The sequence below is a fragment of the Podarcis muralis genome, chromosome 16 (assembly GCF_964188315.1).
Source record: "Podarcis muralis chromosome 16, rPodMur119.hap1.1, whole genome shotgun sequence".
NCBI classification, from domain to species: Eukaryota; Metazoa; Chordata; class Lepidosauria; order Squamata; family Lacertidae; genus Podarcis; species Podarcis muralis.
Genome location: NC_135670.1, coordinates 442,066 through 464,234, shown reverse-complemented (window position 1 = coordinate 464,234; position 22,169 = coordinate 442,066). Strand labels below are relative to the sequence as shown.

At 52.1% G+C, this 22,169-nt stretch overlaps 1 protein-coding gene across 1 annotated transcript in view; it reads left to right on the top strand.

Annotated features, from left to right (window-relative positions):
• The first annotated feature begins 1,073 nt into the window (after nucleotides 1–1,073).
• KCNJ10 (potassium inwardly rectifying channel subfamily J member 10) overlaps nucleotides 1,074–22,169 on the top strand; it is a 32,578-nt gene continuing 11,482 nt past the window's right edge. Inside the window, exon 1 of the mRNA XM_028709771.2 lies at nucleotides 1,074–1,549. The gene's annotated coding sequence lies outside the window, so the exon portion shown is untranslated. The remainder of the gene's footprint in view (nucleotides 1,550–22,169) is intronic.

The window sequence follows — 22,169 nt, the reverse complement described above, 5'->3', positions numbered from 1 at the left end:
GCCTCCTGAAGCAGGTCTCCCTAGGCTGCGGATAGCAGCCTGCTGCACGGAGCACGGGGCGTGCTGAAGCAGAGCGCCCCGCGCTTCGGGCAGACATCAGGCAGCCCCACAAGCTCGGGGGGCAGCGGGGAGGCGGAGTGCTGCCATCCCGCTGTTCCCCGACCTGGTTTGGATTCCCCGACCTGCTTTTGGGGGGGAAATAAAGGGAATTCCCCCCCCCCTTTATTTCCCCCCCAAAAAACTAGGTGCGTCCAATGGGACGAAAAATACGGTATATCATAAAACACCCTGTGATCCTCGGATGAAGCACAGTGTAGAACTTTTTAATAAGGATAATAAACCCCAAACCCCTCCAAGTGGTTTGCTAAGAGCTTAAAACAATGAAATCACCAGTAAAAGCAGCTCTTTTAAAACATTCGAAAGACAAAAACCAGCAATAAACGAAGAACAGATGGAACCTACATCAACTTGCCTAAACAACGATGTTTCATGCAGGCACCAAAAAGCATTCAGTGAAGGCGCCTCCTGTCTGGTGTCCATAGGCAGGGAGTTCCAAAGGGTCGGTTCTGCCGCACTAAAAGATTGCTTTCCTCCTTCGCTTCACAACTGGTGCCTGTGAGGTCTTTGGGGGGGGGGGGGAGGCCGGGTGGCGTGGGAACCTCACCCAGGTCCCCAGAGGATGGGAAGGACTAATCTGTTCACAGCTCAGCGCAGGTGTCGTCCTCTGTCGCCGCCACCTCTAGCGCTGCACCTCCACGGACGGGTGCTCCCTCTGCAACAGTATTCATGTGCCTTTTAAATCCAGCTGTAATTAATACGCCTCCCCCTCCCCCTTCCATTCTGCCTTCTCCTCTCCCTTGTCCCGTGACCTTTTAACACAGAGGGTTTGGGGCAGGGAGGCAACCCTATCCCCAGCGAGCGATTTGATTTCCATCTCATTAACTCGCCTCTCAAACTTTAACCCTCCGGCTCTGCCTGTTGGTGCCCACTCCCCTCCCACCTTTCACTGCCAGATTTCTCTCCCCCCCTTTCTTCTACACTCCGCACAGCTCCACCTCCCGCCATTGTCCCTTGCCACTGCCCTCCTGCGATAGGCCTGCCAAAGACGTCAATCACCTCCCTCTTCCGCCCCCTGCTTTAAAAAAACAAAACAAAATAAATCCTTTCATTCAATTGAACTTGAGCAAAGTTTTGTAAGGGAGAAAAAGAAAGAGAGAGAGGGGAAAGAGGCACAAAATCCATGGGGCAGACTCAGCCTTTCAGAGCAGCTCTCTTATCTGATGGTGGGTCCTGAATTTAAAAGCCTTTGCGAGAAGCCTCTGAGCCCCTGTGTTGGCAGCTGTGGTTGAATCCTGCCTCTTGGAGCCCCAGGTTTGGGAAGTGTGTGCAAGAGAGAGTTCACACACACACACACACACACACACACACAGGGGCAGCGGGACGAGAAGAAGGAGCAACGTCGATTTAGCTCAGATTCCCTTCGGCGAAAAGTCCGGTTGAACCCTGACCCTTGGCCAGTTTTGCTCTTCGGACCTTTGCTGGACTCAAGGTAAGACTCTGTGAAACGGTGGAAGCCACAACAGGATGGTGAGGAGGGTGGTTGGACTTTGAGCAGGTGGACAGTGGGACTTCCTGAGATGCTCCACAGGTAGCGAGTTTCCGTCTCGGGAGTCCTACCCACCTGCACTCCTCTTTGACCACTTGCGGAGGAGAGACCCCTCTGGGCAAGCAAAATGTCTGGGTGGATTCGGGGACTTCACTAACTTCCTGTTGCAACTCGGGGGGGGGGGAGAGAAAAAATAATTTTTGGCATGCATTTTAGTGAGAAACTCTCTAATGTGCACTTGATCCAACACACGAAACCCGCCCTTTGGGATTTGCGCCCCTCTGAATTTTGCAATCCTCCAGCCAAAGAAGTTGTCCAAAGATGCGTATGTTTGGAAACAGTGCACTTCAGAATGCAAAACTGCACTGTATTTGGGGAACGCTTGCAGAAAATATGAACTTTAGTCAAAACGGCGTGCAAAAAAGTTTTTTTATTTGGAGCAATTGGCACTCGGACACTAACCCATTTTCGTGTTTGAAAAACAAATTGCTGCAGGAATACTGAGATGTGAATTTAAATTTTGAGGAAATGAGGACCAAAAGTGACAGGTTTGTGCACCCTGAATTGCCACCCCGGCTGCTTGCTAGACATTGCAGGGCAGATTATTAAACATCCCACCTCCAAAACCGGATACATCCTGACAGCGGGGAAACAAGGAAAATCTTGTAGCAAATGATCTCTCTCTCCCGTCTTGAGCTCTTCTTGGCAAGTTCAGTGGTCCACCTTAATCCCCGCCAGCCGTGTTTATTCCTTGGCTGGCCCCATCTCCTCCTGGAGGGCTGAAGTCCCCCGTCTCACTCCGTCCCTCTGGCTTCATCCCTGGGTGTCCCCTGACTTGGTTCAGGGTGTTCAGCTGGGCGCTCAGAACGAGAGCGGACGCATGCCTGTGTGGGATGCTGCATGTGGGAAACACACAGAGCTTTCTCTCACAGAGCTTTGCCAGCCTGGCATTCCATGTTCCCGGGAGTTCGTTCTGCCTCCTCTGCCCTGCCAGCTTCTTCTCCTTCTTCGTGAAATTGTCGGAAGGGACCCCCGAGGGACATCTAGTTCACCCCCCAGCCCCCGCAGTGCAGTAGTCACAATTAAATAACCCCTGACAGGTGGCCATTCAGCCTCCCTTTAAAAACTTGCCAGCAAAAAGTGAGTGCTAGTGTTTCTTCTGAATTGCCTTTCAGAGTTAGGAGGGGTCCTGGCCGGGTCATTTTGCCCAAGCCCCTGACAGACGCTCATGCAACCTCGGCTTAAGAACCTCCAACTCCCTGAGGCAGCCTTCTCCAGCGCTGAAAAGCTCTTAGCTGGAATCCTTCACCAGCAGGAAAGGAAGACAGTTACCTGGACAGCAGCTGCCTTGAGTGAGGGTTCAAAACTGGCCGCCTGAACACTTTTGGAACTGAACTCTTGAGGCCTGTGGTTGGGGCTGTAGTGACCCCCTTTGCAGCCATGCCTCAAAAGCCCATTATAAGCCGGTTCGGCAAGGAAGCCTTGCAAGTGGGAGAGCAGCTGCTTTGCCTCCAGAAGGTTATCCCCAGGTTGGTCTGGGATTGTCTCCCACCTGAAACCCGGGAGTGTCATTACTGGTCAGTGCAGACACCTATGAGCTAGAGGAACCAGCTGGTCTGCCTCGGCGAAGGCAGCTTCCTGCATTCCTATTTCAACCCTTGGTTCAGAACCATGAGGACTGGCATCTTAGCTTATTTTACAGGCAAGGTCCGCAGCTCAGTGGCAGAACAGCTGCCTTGCATACAGAAGGTCCCAGCTATGGGTGGGGAAGACTTCCTTCCTGAAACTGAGGGCAGCTGCACTGGGTCAGAGCAGCGGCAAGTTTTAAGCTGAATGACACCCCCCCCCCTTTCAGTTGCTTCAAAGTTCTTCCTAGCCAGTGCGAAGGTTGCCCCTTTCATCTCTCTCGGTCTCTGATAAGCTTCAGAGCAGGTATGTTAGGGGAGAATTTCTGGGTGGAATTTCTCTTCAAAAGCCTCAAGTCAGCCCACATTTTAAACTTTCTAAGTGTGTATCGCCCCAGGGCTTTCCGCCTCGTGCAAAACACCTCACTACTTTCAAACATTTATTTATTCATCCATATCATGGAATTTACACACTGTTAAATTGCAAACAAACCAACAAAACTCAAAGCAGTTTACCAAAGAGAAAACAGTAGAATCAAGAAAAATCCGCAACCCTCCTTTAAAACATAGGAAAGTTAACATACAGAAACAGATTAAAATTACTTCACTTTTCTAAGCTTGTCTAAACAGGGTTTTGTTTTTAGCAGCCACCAGAAAGAGTACAGAGCAGCTGCCTGCTTGATCTCAATAGGCAGGGAGTTCCATCTGTGAATCAGTTGTGAATCACTTGCAAGATATTCTTCCTGATATCGCACTTGTTTTTCTCCCAGGAGCTTGGCGTAAATGGTTCTCTCCCTCATCATTTAATCCTGCACAACAACCCTGTGAGGCAGGTCAGTCTTAGAGAGGGAATGACTCTGGTTCATGGCCAGAATGGGCATTTGAGCCCTGGTCTCTCCTAGGTCCCAGTATGACACTCTCAGCACTTTCCTTCCTTCCTTCCTTCCTTCCTTCCTTCCTTCCTTCCTTCCAGGGGGTTGCACCAGGTGACCCTTTGAATCCCTTCCATCGCTACGATTCTGGGATTCTGACCATCTGATAGCTGAACTCTGACCTGACAAGGCTGCTAGGATCTGCCAGCCAGATTTGTATTTCAAAATAGTTCTGCTCATCCATCAACCCCTTAGAGCTATTTATTGAAATGATGTACTTTATTATGATCGTAGATCCCTCTCCTCCCTCAATTTATCCAGTCCTCTTTTAAAGTCATCCAAGGTGTTGGCCATCACAGATTCCTGCACAAAGAACTTCCTTCCTCCCTCCTAATGAAAAATTCAGTGTCCATTCAGAGTCCCTCTGCTCTGCAAATTCTGCAGGAATTTGCAGGAAACTTGGTGGTCGTGGTGAATTAGTTTTTACCCATAGAACCTGAAGGTGACTTGTGTATTTTAAACACCTCTAGCAAGGAGACACTTCCTTAAAGATCTCGGACAAGAGGGAAGGAAACAGGAAATAAAATGGGATCAGGCCCAGATGATGGAGACCCTGCCTGATTCATTTCTTTCCCCCTGCTCACCCCAATCACCTTGGGGAGGTCAGAGTGGGTGCAGAGGAAGGAAGCTGCCCTCCCAAACCTTTCAGAATTCCAGAGGACCTTTTCCCCTCTTGCACCTTTTCAAGAGCCACCTGCCAAAAATTCCATTATTTCATGTAACAAAGAGAGGCCGGGCTCTTTCTGTGCATCTGGGTGCCCAGCCTCTCTCTCTCTCTGTCTCCCCTCCAATTTTTTTTTACCTCCCTCCCAAATCCCTTTCACACTCTTCTTTTCTGCATGGCTCACCTCTCTGTGACACAGAGCGCAGCCTTTTGGAAGCAGAGAGAGAAAGATGGAGAGGGGGAGATAGAGGCAGCAAGGCTCCCCTCCGCGCATACTAATGAACTCCTGATTGTCAAAGCGCTTTTTGTGTCCCTCCAAGCTCCATTCAGGCCCTTCCTCTGCATACAATGCAGCCACTGTCTGGCCTGTTCCCCCCTGCAAAACAGACAAATGCTTTCACCTCCGTGCTTTCTATCCCCTTCTTTTCACCCTCGCTGCCTCCTCCTCTACTCTGGAGCCTGGACAGGTCCCTGATCCTCAAGGCAAGGAGGCTGAGGTTTCCAGGGCCTGCAGAGATCTGGCGGGGAGCTGTCCAGTCTTTTGCATTTGCCACCCCCAGTTCCTGCTCCCGTTCGGCTCCTCCGTGTAGCCAAAGCTCTTTGGGGACACCTGGCACTGCCGTCATCGCAACCCTGGGAGGAGAAGGCCTTGGATGAGGCAGAGAGAGGAGCTCGTCTCAAGCCAATGTTGCCATGAGGCTCCAGAATCTGGCTGTTGGGGGAAGAGGCTTTCATAGAACTGTAGAGTTTGAAGGGACCCTGAGGGTCATCCAGTCCAACCCCCTGCAAAACAGGAGTCACAGCTAAAGACTTCCTGAAGGACTATCCAACCTCTGCTTTGAAACCTCCAAAGCAGGAGAGCCCGCCACTCTCAAACAGCTCTTGGCCTAAGAAAGTTCTTCCTAATGTTCAGTCATCCTTCCCTTTCTTGCAATTTGAATCGCTTGGTTGGGGTCCTGCCCTTGACAAGCTTGCTCCCTCCTTCATGTGACAGCCCTTCGGGTATCTGACGATGGCCATCCTGCCAGCTCTCCATCTTCTCTTCTCCAGGTGAAGCATCTCCAGCTTCCTCAACTGCTCCTCATGAGCTTTGATGGTCAGACCCACAATCTCCCTTGGCCGCCCTCCTCTGCCCACCTCCCAGCCTTCCTTATTTACAACCCACAGTCTCTGCTCTTGCTGCCGGGTTTATCCAAGGCTTCGGGGAAATCTGGCCTTGCCAAAATCACAACGACTGGGAGGATAAAGCCTGGAATGAGGGAAAGAGGGAGAGCAAGGCTAGTCCCAAGTTGCCATGAGGCTCAAGGATCTGGGTGTTGGGGAAGAGGCTTTGGCAGGGAGAAGAGAGAGAGGAAGCAGGTGGCTTTGTGGGTCCTGGAAGATGCCAGCTGGCACTCGCTCCCTGCTCCTGTGGTTCTTGCCTGCTTGCTCTGTTCCAGCCACTGGTTTGTTGGCAAGTTCCCACCAGGACACATCCTGCCACCTCAGTGGGGAGCAAGCGGTGGTGCTGGAGCAAGTTCCCCTTTCTCTGCTGCCGCCTGCAGAATTGCCAGGCCTGCCCAGAAAGGCCTTTGCTGCCCACTGGGCCTAAAGATTTGTGAGATTCCCCAAGAAGGCAGCCTTGCATCTGAAAGCAGCATGGGAGCAGTTTGGAAAGGGACATGATGTTGTTGGCTTGGAGGAAGGCAGCACTTGGCTTCCTCGCGACAGGTTGCAAAGCTGGATTTTGGGGAGAAGGAACTGGGTGGGCTCTCAAACGCAATCGAGGTGGCTTGGAAGTGGGCGTTTAGGAATAAAAGAGGAGCGCTGCTCCATCAGGCTACAGGGACCCATCCAGCCCAGCGCCCTGGCCTGCTCTCCCAGTGGGGAACCAGCAGCCCCAGTGAGAAACCCGCAAGCGAGATCTGAACACAAGCCCACTCTCCCCTTCCAGTTTCAAGAATTTGGGATTCAAAAGCACTGCTGCCTCCAACAGTGGAGACACGAGAACAGGCAGCGATAGCCCTCTGCTCCTAAATCAGTGAGTTCCGTAGTTTACAAGACGTGAAGATGGACTTTCTTGTCTGTCCTGAATCTTCTGACACAAGCAGACGCTGACACACGCCTGAGATCAGGGATTCCAGGTCATTGATGACAAAATTGTAGGCTTGGAAGAGTCACCCAAAGAGTTGTCCAGTCCAACCCCCCGTGATGCAGGAATCGCAGCCAAACAAAGTTGAAGGTGCCTTGGAAGGAATGGCGCTGGAATAAATAAACTCCTAGAGACCCCAGCTTGCTATGCGCTGCGAAAGCGCACAAGGCAACCAGGAAGGAAGGCAGTCAGCGCTGACCTTGACGTGGGCTTGGAATATGAGCAATTCCAGCGAAAGGCCCACACCTCTCCGTCCCCCTGCAATGTGAGATTGCTGGTCTTGTACACCCTCAGTTCCTAGAGGTGGCCTCCGTGCCCCCAGCCTGTTCCCTCCACGCCCAAACACAGGTTTTAACAAGCTGGCTCTTGTTCCGAGCACCTCCGTGGTGCCCTGGAGGAAGAAACAGATTTGCAGCAACCCTCTTTCTCAAGCGACCCGAGGTTACAGTTTAACCAGAGTTTGCCGGGGGCTAGGAAAGGCTCTGTGATGTTTGGGTGGCACTGCTGCCCTCCCTGCTGTTTCAGCAGAGGAGCGGGGAGGAATCTCTGAAAATGTTCCGCGGAGAGCTTTGGAGGAAAATGGGGCAGTGCCCCACCAGTCTCAGTCTGCCCCCCGAGCAGTCCTCCCTCTACATACCTGCCTACCGTCCTATTTCCAACCAGTCCAGGGGCTCATAGAATCGTAGAGCTGGAAGGGACCCCCAGAGGACATCTAGCCCACCCCCTACAATCACAGCTAAAGAATCCCAGGCAGGTGGTCCCCCAACCTCTGCTTAAAAGCCTCCAGTGAGTTTTGCTATGCAGTTAGGCTCCCCGGATCCTTCCAGAGCCTTATCACGGAGGGTGAAATTCTGAAAGACAAAGAGCCACATGGGGAATGTTTCATTTCCACTTAGAATATTGTAGCTGGACCTTGCAACTCAAGACTGTGAGATGGAAGGCGGGACACAAGAACCTCAGTAGCCCACTTGGACTACTGCAATGTGCTCTATGTGGGGCTACCTTTGAAGGTGACTTGGAAACTGCAATTAATCCAGAATGCGGCAGCTAGACTGGTGACTGGGAGCGGCTGCAGAGACCACATAACACCGGTCCTGAAAGACCTACATTGGCTCCCAGTATGTTTCCGAGCACAATTCAAAGTGCTGGTGCTGACCTTGAAAGCCCTAAATGGCCTCAGTCCAGTAGACCTGAAGGAGCGTCTCCACCCCCATTGTTCTGCCTGGACACTGAGGTCCAGATCCGAGGGCCTTCTGGCGGTTCCCTCCCTTCAAGAAGTCAAGTTACAGGGATCCAGGCAGAGGGCCTTCTCTGTGGTGGCACCCATCCTGTGGAACGCCCTCCCACCAGATGTCAAAGAGAACAACAACTACCTGACATTCAGAAGACATCAGAAGGCAGCCCTCTTTAGGGAAGCTTTTAATGTTTAATAGGTTATTGTATTTTAGTGTTCTGTTGGAAGCCGCCTAGAGTGGCTGGAGAAACCCAGCCAGATGGGCGGGGTATAAATAATAAATTATTATTATTTATTATCAGAAGAGCCTCCTGGATCAGGCCCAGAGGGCCCATCTAAGCCAGACTCCTGTTCCCTCAGTGTTAAAGGAGGACCATGGAGTCACAGCACAGCCCTGGTGGCTAGCAGCCTTCAAGAGCCTCCCCCTCCACGAATTCATCCAATCCTCTTTTTAAGCCTTGCAAATCGGTGGCCATCCCTGCAGCAGGGAGTTCCGCAGTTCCAACTCTGCCCTGTGTGGAAAGGGGCTTTCTTTGATCTGTCCTGAATTGTCCGCCTTCATGGGATGCTCCCAAGTCACAGCGGAAGGTAGAGCCTTGCATGGATTTCGGAGAAGGAAACATCTTTCCCCAGAGATGCAATTTAATTTTTTTTAGGGGGAGAGATACTTGGAGAAAGACCCAGGCTGGCCCTCTTCTCCTTCTCAGAGAGCAGGATGCATAAAACTGTTACACACTGTACATTTGGGAGTCTCCAGTGCTCCGCTCTCTGCCCTAATTAATGCCGGCTAAACCACATGCGGTTAATGTTTAATGCCTGTGAGAAGTTAATGGCTCTCCGTGGAGGGGACCGGCTGCTTCTGCACTCCTTTAGCGTTTCAGGAGTGGGTCGGCAAGGGAGGGGGCTCCACAAAGCAGACTGGCCAGAGGCAGGAGACAGACTCATAGAACTGCAGAGTCGGAAGGGACCCCAAAGGCCATCTAGACCAACCCCCTTTGATGCAGAAACCACAGCGGAAGAACTTCTGGCAAGTGGCCACCCAACCTCTCCTTAAAGACCTCCAACCAAGGAGAGCCCACCACCTTCTGAGTTCACAGAATCAGAGTTGGAAGGGCCCTCGAAAGGCCATCTAGCCCATCCCCAGAAATTCAGGAAGTGTAGTTCAAGGATCCTTGAGCGGGAGGCATCCAAACTCTGTTCAAAGTCCTCCAACAGAGGAGAAGGGGCCGCCTTCCTGAGTGGGGAGTGAGGGGAAACTTGCCTACTGTACACGGACATCAGTTGCCCCGCCCACTCTGCCTCTGGCCCCGCCCAGCACTGGCATGTGGCCCCTGGGTCATCTCCCAGGCAGAAATGTGGCCCTCGTGCCAGGAGAGGCCCCCAGCCAAATAATGCATGGAGAAAATGGATAGAGAGAAGTTTTCTTTCCCTCTCTCGTAAGACTAGGATGCACAAGCTGAAGGCTGGAAGATTTGGGACAGGGAAAAGGAAGGCCTTACAGTGCAGCAGCAGAGTTAGTCCGTGGAACTCCCTGCCACTGGAGGCAGCGACTGCCACCAACCTGGACGGCTTTAAAAGAGGACTCAACAAATATGTGGAGAAGAGAGCCAGGGATGGCTGCCAGCCATGACAGCTGCGCTCTGTCTCCAGAGTCCTAGACAGTGATGCTTCTGAACGCCAGGAAGGGAGGGGGCTCTTGTACTCAGACCCTGCGTGTGGGTTTCTCTTTGGGGGGCATCTGGCTGGACACTGAGAGAACTGGATGCTAAATAATAATAATAATAATAATAATAATAATAATAATAATAATAATAATTTATTATTTATATCCCACCAATCTGGCTGGGCTTCTCCAGCCACTCTGGGCGGCTTCCAACAAAATATTAAAATACCGTAATACATCAAACATTACAAGCTTCCCTAAACAGGGCTGCCTTCAGATGTCTTCTAAAAGTCTGGTAGTTGTTGTTCTCTTTGACATCTGGTGCGAGGGCGTTCCACAGGGCGGGTGCCACCACCGAGAAGGCCCTCTGTCTGGTTCCCTGTAACTTGGCTTCTTGCAGTGAGGGAACCGCCAGAAGGCCCTCGGAGCTGGACCTCAGTGTCCAGGCAGAACGATGGGGATGGAGATGCTCCTTCAGGTATACTGGACCGAGCCCGATTAGGGCTTTAAAGACTAGGTGGGTCAATGGTTCTTCTGATGTCCTTATGGAACCTCCAGGTCCAGAGGCAGTCTATCTGGATTCCTAAGTTCTACGGGGAGTTTTTGCCGCTGTGAGAACAGGACCAGATAGGACCCCTTTGGACTCTCCTGCTGTTCTTCAATGCTACTTCAGTGGCCGTTTACAATGCGGTCAGCCAGGCTGCTTCTGTTTTCTGAAAGGTGTAATCGCCCATCTCCGAGAAACAAGCCTCCGTTTCTTCCCGGAGCTGATAAAACTCTCCTTGGGGAGAGGCCGTGTTTCGTGGGAATCTGCCCTGAGCCGACCCCATCTCTCCCGCCGCCTGGCCAGCTTATCAGGAAGCCAAGAAGAAGTGACCTGATTGCAGGACCCAAGTTTAGCTGCAAAGGAATAAGAGATTAAAAGGGAAAGCCTGGGGTAGTCTTTTCATCCAGCTGTGAGTGGAGGCGGCGAACAAGGGCCAGTGGGAATTAAAACTGGGCCCTTTCCAATTAGTATAATGCCAGAAGTTTTGAGCAAGGAGGGAAAATGGGACAATGAGAGAAGTGGGTCAGGATAAGGACCATTTCCTTCCGGTCGGAAGGTTCCAGCAACTGGGATTCAGTAGCCCTGCAGGCGAGCAAAGCTATTAGCCATCAGAGCCCTCTCATCCTTTGTGAATTTGCCTAATCCTTTTAAGGCCACCTGAGCTAGCTCTGGTTTTCCCAGTTCTGATGTATGGAAGTGAGAGCTGGACCATCAAGAAGGCTGATCGCCAAAGAATGGATGCTTTTGAATTCTGGTGCTGGAGGAGACTCTGGAGAGTCCCATGGACTGCAAGAAGATCAAACCTCTCCATTCTGGAGGAAATCAGCCCTGGGTGCTCACTGGAAGGACAGATCCTGAAGCTGAGGCTCCAAGACTTTGGCCACCTCATGAGAAGAGAAGACTCCCTGGAAAAGACCCTGAAGCTGGGAAAGATGGAGGGCACAAGGAGAAGGGGACGACAGAGGACGAGATGGTGGGACAGTGTTCTCGAAGCTACCAGCATGAGGGAGGCAGTGGAAGACAGGAGGGCCTGGCGTGCTCTGGTCCAGGGGGTCACGAAGAGGCGGACACGACTAAACGACTAAACAACAATGAGCTGCTGGGCCCCCCTGACTCATGTGGAAAGGAGTTCCACAGTCTAACTATGAGCTGAGTGAAGAAGGAATTCCTTTGATCTCTCCTGCTTGAGATGCAGAAAATGACACACACACACCCCAATTTGGGCACGTGGCTACGGGACCACCTCTCCTGGTATGTCCCACGGAGGACCTTACGGTCTTCAAACAAAAACACCTTGGAGGTCCCGGGCCACAGGGAGGTTAGGCTGGCCTCAACCAGAGCCAGGGCTTTTTCGGCCATGGGCCCGATCTGGTAGAACGCTCTGTCCCAAGAGACCAGGGCCCTGCGGGACTTGACATCTTTCCGCAGGGCCTGCAAGACAGAGCTGTTCCACCAGGCCTTTGGCCAGGACACAGTCTGACCCCCTCCTTTGGCAATCCTCACAGAACTCTAGCCCAATGGCTGCTATTAATTTGATTCAAACTGATTTTATAAGGAATTGATTTTAGAATGCTGTGTTATTTTACTGTTGTTAGCTGCTCTGAGCCTGACTTCGGCTGGGGAGGGCGGGATATAAATAAATTATTATTATTATTATTATTATTATTATTATTATTATTATTATTATTTGGCTACCGTCTCCTCCCGCATCACAGCCGTGTTCTGCAGGGACCCCAAGGGAAGGAGAATGCCCCCCCCATTGTCCGACAACCCAGCTTCCCTTTCCCCCTCCCCCCTCCTCCCCCTCCAGCCAGAAATCTTCTTCTCCTCCATCCCTGTGTCTTCAGGTGAGAAAACTGATCTCCCTTCCCACAAAGCAGCCTTTGTCCCGTCCCTCTGGGGATTAGCACAGCCGGCCTTCCTCCAGCCTTGGCCTCCTTTCCGCTGCCCAGGTATCAAAATCTGCATCTGGGTTATTAAAAAAAAGCACTTTGTCGCTGCTTTGGAGTGTGCAGGCAGCCCCTGCGGAGCGGTCCCTCTGAGGTGGGGCGCTGCAGGGCTCTGTTGGCAGTGGGAGGAAGGAGACTGGTATTTGTTGGGCTGGGAATCCCAGAATTTTAGAACTGTAGGGGATCTCCAAAGGTCATCTAGCACAACCCCCCGCAACACTGGAAGGAGGCGCGCAGAGGCTGGCGCCCAGCTGGAGCTCAGGCTTGGGGCTGCGTCCTTTACGATGGGCCCTGGGCTGGAATGCAGGTGTCTGGGGTGCAGCAGTGTTGCCTAGTGGGTAGAGCATCTGTTTTGCACAGAGGAGGACCCAGGTTCAATCCTGGGGAAGCCCTCTGCCTGAAACCATTGAGAGGCGCTGCCAGTCAGTGTAGAGGACGGTGTGTCTATTTAAACCGGTGCTTTACTTCGAACCCTGAGGACTGGAATCTTGCTTTTTCTGTAGCTCCTCAGGAAAGCCCCTGCTTTGCAGGAAGACGGTCCCAGGGGGAATTTTTTGAAAAGCCAGAGGTGGTGACAGGGCCGGATTTGCAGATAAGCTATAACTTAGGGCCCCACTCTCTTGGAGGGCCCCCAAAAAATTAAACCCCTGGATATACATTTACAAAATATGATAAAAAACAAATAAAATGAAACCTACACACAGCAACAGGATTTGGTGTTGTGTAGGCTCCTATGATGTAAGTAATGGGCCCCCAATCATTTTAAGTTAGAGCTTAATAATTAATATTATTAATATTAATATTAATTATTAATATACTTCTTAATTGTATTTCACTATTAATATACTTCTCCTTAACTGTATTTCAGTTCAACAATTACTTTGATAAAATACACATTTTGTTATGTGCAAATGGCTTTAGATACCCATTGGGTCCATCAATTACCATGTTCAGCACGAATATGCGACAATTTGTTGTTGACAAAGGACAGCTGGACATAGAAAGGGCCCATTACCTTCAGGAGCTGAGGCCCTCATCAAACCTGAATCCGGCCCTGGGTGGTGATGTGGTGGGAATCCTGTTTCCATTCTGGAAACAGGACTTGGGGTGCCCAGGGCTTCCAAATCCAGGAGTCGGGGTCCACAGGAGACCTTTGGAGAGCCCCCTGAGATGTGCAAAAGAGGCAGCCTCTCTCTTCCAACTGGTCAGGGAGGGAGTGTGGCCGGCCCACCCAGGAGGGAAGATGAGGAAACTGCCTCAGGGGGCAGGATCCACAGGGGCAGCAGACCCAGCCTCCGAGGAACGCATCACCTGCTGTTGCCGCTGCTGGTGGTCTCCTTGGAGGCCGGACCTGCCTCTTCCTTAGCAGCCCCCACCCCCTGCCTCCTTCACAGCGGCCTCTTGTTGTTGCTGCTGAGTCATTTAGTCGTGTCCGCCTCTTCGTGACCCCCTGGACCAGAGCACGCCAGGCCCTCCTGTCTTCCACTGCCTCCCGCAGTTTGGTCAGACTCATGCTGGTACCTTCGAGAACACTGTCCCACCATCTCGTCCTCTGTCGTCCCCTTCTCCTTGCGCCCTCCATCTTTCCCAGCATCAGGGTCTTTTCCAGGGAGTCTTCTCTTCTCATGAGGTGGCCAAAGTCTTGGAGCCTCAGCTTCAGGATCTGTCCTTCCAGTGAGCACTCAGGGCGGATTTCCTTAAGAATGGATGCGTTTGATCTTCTTGCAGTCCATGGGACTCTCAAGAGTCTCTTCCAGCACAAGAATTCAAAAGCATCCAGTCTTTGGCGATCAGCCTTCTTGATGGTCCAGCTTTCACTAGGCCAGTGTCTCTGCACCTGTGGGTCCCCAGATGTTGTTGGACTACAACTCCCATCATTCCTAGCCAGCGTGACCAGTGGTCAGGGATGATGGGAGCTGTAGTCCAACATCTGGAGACCCACAGGTGGAGAACCGCTGCTCTAGGCAAAGAGGAGGAGCCGGTGGTCTCTCCAGCCCAGGGAGGAAATGCCAGGAGGTGCCCTCTGGGGTCTCCTGGGGTCTGCACTCACCAGAGGAAGAGGCAACGTTTTGTGGTTCCCCTCAGGCGCCAAAGTGTCTTGGAGGCCCCCAGGTGCTGGAGCTGAGCAGGTGGGCTGAGAACAGCATTTGCAAATGTGTCGCTTGACCATAGCTGTCAACGTTTCCCATTTTTTAAGGGAAATTCCCTTATTCTGAATAGGATTCCTCGCAAGAAAAGGGGAAAGTTGAAAGCTATGCCCTTGACCCTCTGGGTGTCCGTTTCTCCCCGAAACTGGCACTCTCTCCTCTTTGCAAAGGTGGCGGCTCCTTGAGTCGCCCGATGGCCACATTCTTAGGGGCTCCTTCCAAATCTGTGATCCCTGCATTGCAGCGGGTTGGGCTAGATGACCACTGGGTGTCCTTCCAGCTCTACAAGCCTGTGAGTTTCGTCCTGGATTGTGGAGCCCTGGATCTTCTTTCCAAAGGGGAAGGGTGCCCTACCCTTAAAACTGCTTTGAAAAGAAAATCCAATTTTGTATCTGCATGCGCTGGCTCTGCTTTCCTCTGGGCTGACAGCTTCCTGTCCATCACTTATACTGTCAAAATTCAACAATGAAAATTAAAATAAAATCCCAGTTTTGCACCAGAGTGCTGTGCATTCACAGCTTGTTGAAGCTGCCTGTTCCTTTGAAGCTTTGTGCTTTCTCTGCACAACCCACCCTCCGTATACTCCATTGCAAAGCCCATGTGCCCAGCACCCAGATTCTTTCTGCATGTAGGTTTTGGCTGCTGCAACCCTGAACCACTCCAATTAAGACTGATTCAATCAGGGGACACCCAAAGTCCACTCCTTTGCAGCTCACAACCTCCAAACCAGAAGTGACAAAGAAGAGTCAATTGGTCAATTTCACTTTCGCTCAGTTTCGCATCTCCACATTTCCAAATCAGTTCCCAATTTTAAAACAAAATAGGTCCTCGTGAAAATGAATCAGGATTTTAGTGCTAAATTCTCCAAATCAACACATATGCCTAATACAGTGGTACCTCGGGTTGCATACGCTTCAGGTTACATACGCTTCAGGTTATACACTCCGCTAACCCAGAAACAGTGCTTCAGGATAAGAACTTTGCTTCAGGGTGAGAACAGAAATTGCATGGTGGCGGTGTCAGCAGCAGGAGGCCCCATTAGCTAAAGTGGTGCTTCAGGTTAAGAACAGTTTCAGGTTAAGAACGGACCTCCAGAATGAATTAAGTACTTAACCTGAGGTACCATTGTAAGACACATTTTTTCCATGATAGGCAATGCATGTTTGTATGCTGTCCTCGCTAATATACAGACAGTTTGCACATTTCCGGAGAGGTTTAAGGCTCTTTCCCTTTTCCCAGGGAGCTCTGGGGTCTCCTAACAGCTCTCAGCACCCTTAACAAACTACAGTTCCCAGGAAGCTATGACTGCCTAAAGTGGTGTGATAAAGCTTGAAAGGGATGGTGTAAATGTGGCCACAAACCGTTCCTCTTAATCAGTCACTCTGCAATGCCTACCCAACGCTAACACACTATTGCCATCTGAAGGGTCTTCCCTGTACTATAGTGAAATATCACCAGGATAAAATAAACAAACTCTGCACAGGAACATCGCAAGAGCCTGCTGGGTCAGCTGCAAAAGTGGACCCATCCAGTCCAGCCTCCTGTTCTCACCGCGGCCGACCAGGTGCCTTTTCTGGAAAGCCCACAATCAGGATTCGAACACAAGAGCAACTCTCCCTTCCTGCCATTTCATGAATCTGTCCAATCCTCTTAAAAGCCATCCAAATTGGTGCCCCCCCCCCCGCAGGAAGGAGTTCCCACAGTGTTGTGTGAACCCAGAGCATCATAAAACTGTAGAGTTGGAATTCCTTTTTTATATACAGTACATCTCCCATGTGAAAAGTCACATTATTTCAGAAGGAAGTTATGAGATATGCACAGGGCTATTTTTCTAGAAAAAGAGGGGCCAGAGCTCACCCCAAACTTCTCCCTTGCTCTCTTCGAATGGCCATGGCACCCACCTGAGAGGTGTCGGAGGGGAAGGCCCTGGATATACACACATGACGTCTGACCCAAAATCTGTTCAGACCCAAAGCAGTATCAAAAGTGGGATCGTGGGCAACTTCCCTGATCCCAACATGAGCACAAATAATTATGAATGCCCAATAAAAAAAGATACCTGGAGGCGTCCCTCCAGGGCAAGGTACTTTGTGCATGCTCAGAGGCACTTTTGTCTGTTATTTTCAACCCATCAGTTGATTACAGTCAACATACCCAAAATTAAAAAGTTATTATAACTGGAAGGTCGCAGCGTTTGGGACTGTAGGACTCACTCCTGCAGGGCTTCCCATAATAGGCATCTGGTTGGCCGCTATGAGAAAAGGACGCTGCTCTCTATGGACCACTGGCCTGATCTAGCAGGCTTTTCTGAGGGGCCTATGGAACCTCCAGGTCCAGAGGCAGTCTATCGAGGTCCGTGGGGGCCTTTGGTCACTGTGATGACAGGGCGGTGGACTTCATGGGCTATTGGCCTGATTCAGCAGGCTCATGTCCTGAGGGATAGCTCAGGCCAGGGCTGTCTTAAGCATATGTGGAGCCGGGGCGCAAATAATAATAATAATTTATTATTTATACCCCGCCCATCTGGCTGGGCTTCCCCAGCTACTCTGGGCGGCTTCCAACAAAACACTAAAATACATTAACTTATTAAACATTAAAAGCTTCCCTAAAAAAACAGGGCCACCTTCAGATGTCTTCTAAAAGTCTGGTAGTTGTTCTCTTTGACATCTGATGGGAGGGCGTTCCACAGGGCAGGTGCCACCACCGAGAAGGCCCTCTGCCTGGTTCCCTGTAACCTCACTTCTCGCAGTGAGGGAACTGCCTGAAGGCCCTTGGTGCTGGACCTCAGTGTCCGGGCTGAATGATGGGGGTGGAGACGCTCCTTCAGGTCTACTGGGCCGAGGCCGTTTAGGGCTTTCAAGGTCAGCACCAACACTTTGAATTGTGCTTGGAAACGTCCTGGGAGCCAATGTATGTCTTTCAAGACCCGTGTTATGTGGTCCCGGCGGCCGCTCCCAGTCCCCAGTCTGGCTGCCGCATTCTGGATTAGTTGCAGTTTCCGAGTCACCTTCAAAGGCAGCCCCACATAGAGCGCATTGCAGTAGTCCAAGCGGGAGATAACTAGATCCCTCCCCCCCCCCCTGGTTGCCCAGTCCCAGGCACAAAGGAGGGCAGAGCTGGCCGGCCGCCTCAGCGTCTCACTGGCTCAGTCGCTCCCGAACCCGTGGCACACAGCCGCCCGCAGCAGAAGAGCCCACCGTAGTGCTTTGACCGACTGGCGGACTTTTCCCGGGACTCAACTCTCGGGCCCTGGACTCTTGGCCTGGCGCCCCCGAGAGCCTGGTGCTCGGGTGCCCCGCACCCCTAGCGCCTATGGGTAAGACGGCCCTGGCTCAGTCAGTAGAGCATGAGACTCTGAATCCCGAGAGTCGTGGGTTTGAGCCCCACGTTGGGTGAAAAATGCCTGCACTGTAGAGGGCTGGACTAGAAGACCTTCGTGTTCCCTTCCCCCTCTACAATTCCATGATTCTCTGACTCTTCAAGCATCCCTGTGCTAAATCCTCTTCCAGGACTGAGTCCCAGCGCAAATTAAGTCTTACCACCTCACCCCACCCTGAGCCCAGGGCACTTCTCCATCCATCCATGGAGGAAAAGCTACCATGCCAGGGTCTCATAAAGACAATTGGGTACTTCCATTTTCAGAATTCCCTCTCCTGGCCCCAAAGGGAGGCAGGTGCCAAAGGCACAATCCCCCCCCCCCTCCTTTTTGGAACTCTTGAAAATCTCCTCCATAAAAACATTTGCTTGGAGATGGTCCCAGGCACGAGGCTACACGGAACGAGATCTCCTGCCCTCCTGCTGCCAAGGCAGATGGTCAACTCAGGTTTCGGATAAGCGATGGACAAGGAGGTGGCGGGGGGGGGGTGAGGAGTCCCGTGGCCAGAAGGCTGGCACCGCCCCCTCAACCCCCCTCCTGAGAAAGGGCTCAAAGTCTCAGCCTTTTGGAGGATGTGCCGGCGAACTGAAAGTTAGATAAAAGACAAACCTAGCTGCGCTAGTGAGGTTGGAGAGGAGGGTTCAAGTCAGGGATGTGGACAGTCCTGAGTGAGAAAGACCAGTGGCCTAACTGGGGAAGCCAGCCCTTCCTTCATGATCAGGAGGACTAGAAACTTGCCTTCGTTTAAGGGCTCAGTGGGAAAGCACCAACTTTGCAAGCAGAAGGTCTCAGATTCAATCCCCAACATCTAAGAGCGGTTGCTGTTGAGTCGTTTAGTCGTGTCCGCCTCTTCGTGACCCCCTGGACCAGAGCACGCCAGGCACTTCTGTCTTCACTGCCTCCCTCATGCTGGTAGCTTTGAGAACACTGTCCCACCATCTCGTACTCTGTCGTCCCCTTCTCCTTGTGCCCTCCATCTTTCCCAACATCAGGGTCTTTTCCAGGGAGTCTTCTCTTCTCATGAGGTGGCCAAAGTCTTGGAGCCTCAGCTTCAGGATCTGTCCTTCCAGTGAGCACTCAGGGCTGAGTTCCTTCAGAATGGAGAGGCTGGATCTTCTTGCAGTCCATGGGACTCTCAAGAGTCTCCTCCAGCACCAGTAATGATGATAATAATAATAATAATAATAATAATAATAATAATAATAATAATAATACTCCACCCATCTGGCTGGCTTCCAACACATATCAAAACCTATTTCCAGCTAGAGCTGGGAATATCCTGTTTCTAAAACCCTGGAGAGCTGCTGCCAGTCAGTGCGTGCTAGATGGGTTCCTGGTCAGCCTGAAGCTGCTTCCTTTGCCCCTCCTTCGCTCCTCTGGGCTATGAGCTCCCTCTCCTCTCCGCCCTTATTTGCTCTCCTGGCTCTTTCACAGTAGAATCGACTCCCTGGGAAGACTCTCCTTTTTAAGCAGCGGTTGGGTGACCATCTTCCTGCATTGGACGGGGCTGGACTGGATGACCCTCGGGGTCCCTTACAGCTCTACAATTCTGGGAGCCGATGGCCTTGACCTCCTTCCAGTCCCACTTTGGACTTTGGTGTGCTGGGCCCGGGGGCAAACTGAGAACCGCGGTCCAGGTCCGGTCCAGAATCCAAAGGTTCCGCTAGCAGTCAGTCCCAATCTGCCGGGGCCAAGGCAGGAAACCAGGCAAGGACAGGTGCAGGATCTGGCATACAGCAACGTTGCTCCCGCAACCTGGGACGGGGTCTGACAGCCTTTTATCTTTGTCTGGGTAGTGGCCGGTCCTGATCCCCCAGCGACTCACCTCCCTGTCTCGCCCAAAGGCAAGCACTCTTCCTGCAGGTACTCAGGTCTCTCCTTCTCTCAGACCTGAGTCTCTGCAGCTCGGGAGACGTCGGTGGGTGACTAGACCCAGGGGCCGCCTCAGCTCCCCCTGACCCAACTGGTAGTGGAGCAGCTGTAAGGGATGGCCCAGCTGGAGGCAACGAGGTCATCCCCGCATCTGGAGCCAGGGCAGGATCAGGCCCCTGACTCGGCCCAGCTGGTGCTTGTTGCAGGGGAACCTGTGCAGACTGGGACTCTTCAGGATCAGGCCCCAGACTTGGTTCAGATGATGCCTGAGGCAAAGGATCCGGTGCAGACTGAGACTCCTCCGGTTCCGAGTCCGAGTCCCAGGCCATCCCATTTGGGGAGGTAGGGAGAAGATGTTGACCTCAACATTTTCCCAGCCAAGGTGAAGACATCTCCTTGGAGGATTTCCAAAGCTGACGGCGAAGGAGATGGGGCTTTGGTGCCGGTGTCCTCAATTCCCCCTCGGGGTTCTTGCCTGCCAGTTCAATGCCCTTTTGGAAGGTGGAGGGCAAGCCTTGAAAGGAAAGACAGGCTCCCCCCCACACAAGGGACACTTTCGGCCCTCCGCCATTTTGGATGACTCAACCCAAGGCCTCAGAAAACCCCATGGCCGTCGCCAAGGGGGACAATGGAAGCCGGCGCTCGGGAACTCGCCCCACACCTCTGTTTGGGCTCTGAGGACTGTGACCATCCCTTGGACCATCGCAGCTTCCCCTTCATCCCCGACAAAAGGGAGATTTATCCTTGGGGCGCCCCCTGGGGAGCTTGGCAGCGTCCCCAGCCCAGCCAAGAGGAAACCTTTCGTGCCAGGGAACCTGGAACATCGAGGCTCGGCTCTTTTTTGCAGAGGGAGGTGGGCAGGTTCCTCGGAACAAGGGGGCAGGGTTTTTTTTTATTGGTGGGGGGTGCAGGCGCAGCAATGCAACCCCCCCCAAAACCTCTTTCTCCCCAGAGAAAGCGCCACGCAGAGGTCTGGCCACTGGGGAGCAGCCATCTCAGCGCTTGGTTTCCATGGGATGTTTCCAAACAGTTGAGATGCCAAGATGAAAAGGGCCTTTCTTGTTTTCCAAGTTGGAAAGGGGGGGGGGATGTTTTCTGTTTGCAGGGAATGAGGTTAAAGGGGAGGGGGCGAGAGAGATGCTGGGGGGGTGAGTGGAGTGACTCAGTCGGAAACACACAGGGGTTTGTCTCTCGGCCGCTTTCATTTCCCCCTTTTATTTATGAAGCTGCGCGCTAAACCCAAGAGGAGGAGGAGGCGAGGCAGCGATCACAGGATGCCCAGCGTCAGGGCCGGCACCACCAGCGGGACTGGGGGCCTGTGAGGTGGCAGAGCCAGGCTCGCCATGGCTTCCCCCTCGCCTCCTGACTCGCCTTTTGGCCAGCGGTCAAGGGCTGCTCCCCTCCTCCCTGAAATGCAGAATGTGTCAGAGGCCGGAAGGAGCGATGAGGAGAGGGAAGGAAGGAAACAGAGAGAAAGGGAGAGGGAGATAAATATCTGTCTGTTCAGAATCTAGACTCATAGACGCATAGACCTGTAGAGTCGGAAGGGCACCGCCAAAGGTCCTCTAGTCCAACCCCCTGCAGTGTTGAAATCTCAATTCCTCTTTCATGGGGGGTCTTCTTCTTCTTCTTTGTTTAACTGCATTATTATTATTATTATTATTATTATTATTATTATGCATTTCTATCCCACCTTTCCCTCCCAGGAACTCAAGGGGGGAAACATGGTTTGCCCCATTGTCATTTAATCTCCACAACATCCCTGCAAGGCGGGTTGGACGGAGAGACTGGCCCAAGGCCTCCTGAATGAGCTTCATGACTGAGCTGGGATTCAAACCCTGGTCTCCCAGGTCCTATTCAGACACGCTAACCGCTAGGCAGCACTGCCATGATATCCTGCCATCCCTCAGGAGGAGCCCAGGGTGGCAAGGCAAGGCAAAAGTATTCTCAGACAAATCAAAACATTCCGGGAACAAAGGGAATGGCAGCATCTAATTTCACCATCACGGTGGAAAACATTCTTCCATCTGATGAACGTGGGTTTGCCAGGAACATGCAAAGTGTCTTCTGGATCAGGCAGAGCCCCTCTAGTCCCGCCTCCTCTTCTCACAGTGGCCAAAGACCCCTAAGAGCCTAGGAATCCAGATAGACTGCCTCTGGACCTGGAGGCTCCGAAAGGACAGCCTGGCTGCTGGGTCAGGCCAAAGTGAGCCCATCTAGTCCAGCCTCCTCACAGGGGCCATCAGCAATGTCTAGGCAACACGATGACCGTATACATAGGTAATAGACAACCTTTATAGAATTCCTTCAAACCCTAACAAGTACAAAATGAAATCTTGAGTCTCAAAGTCTCTGAAAGTCTTTAAATGGAGAGAGGTGCTTCATTCGAAATAAGAAGGGGTATGGACTCTTTTTCATTCCTG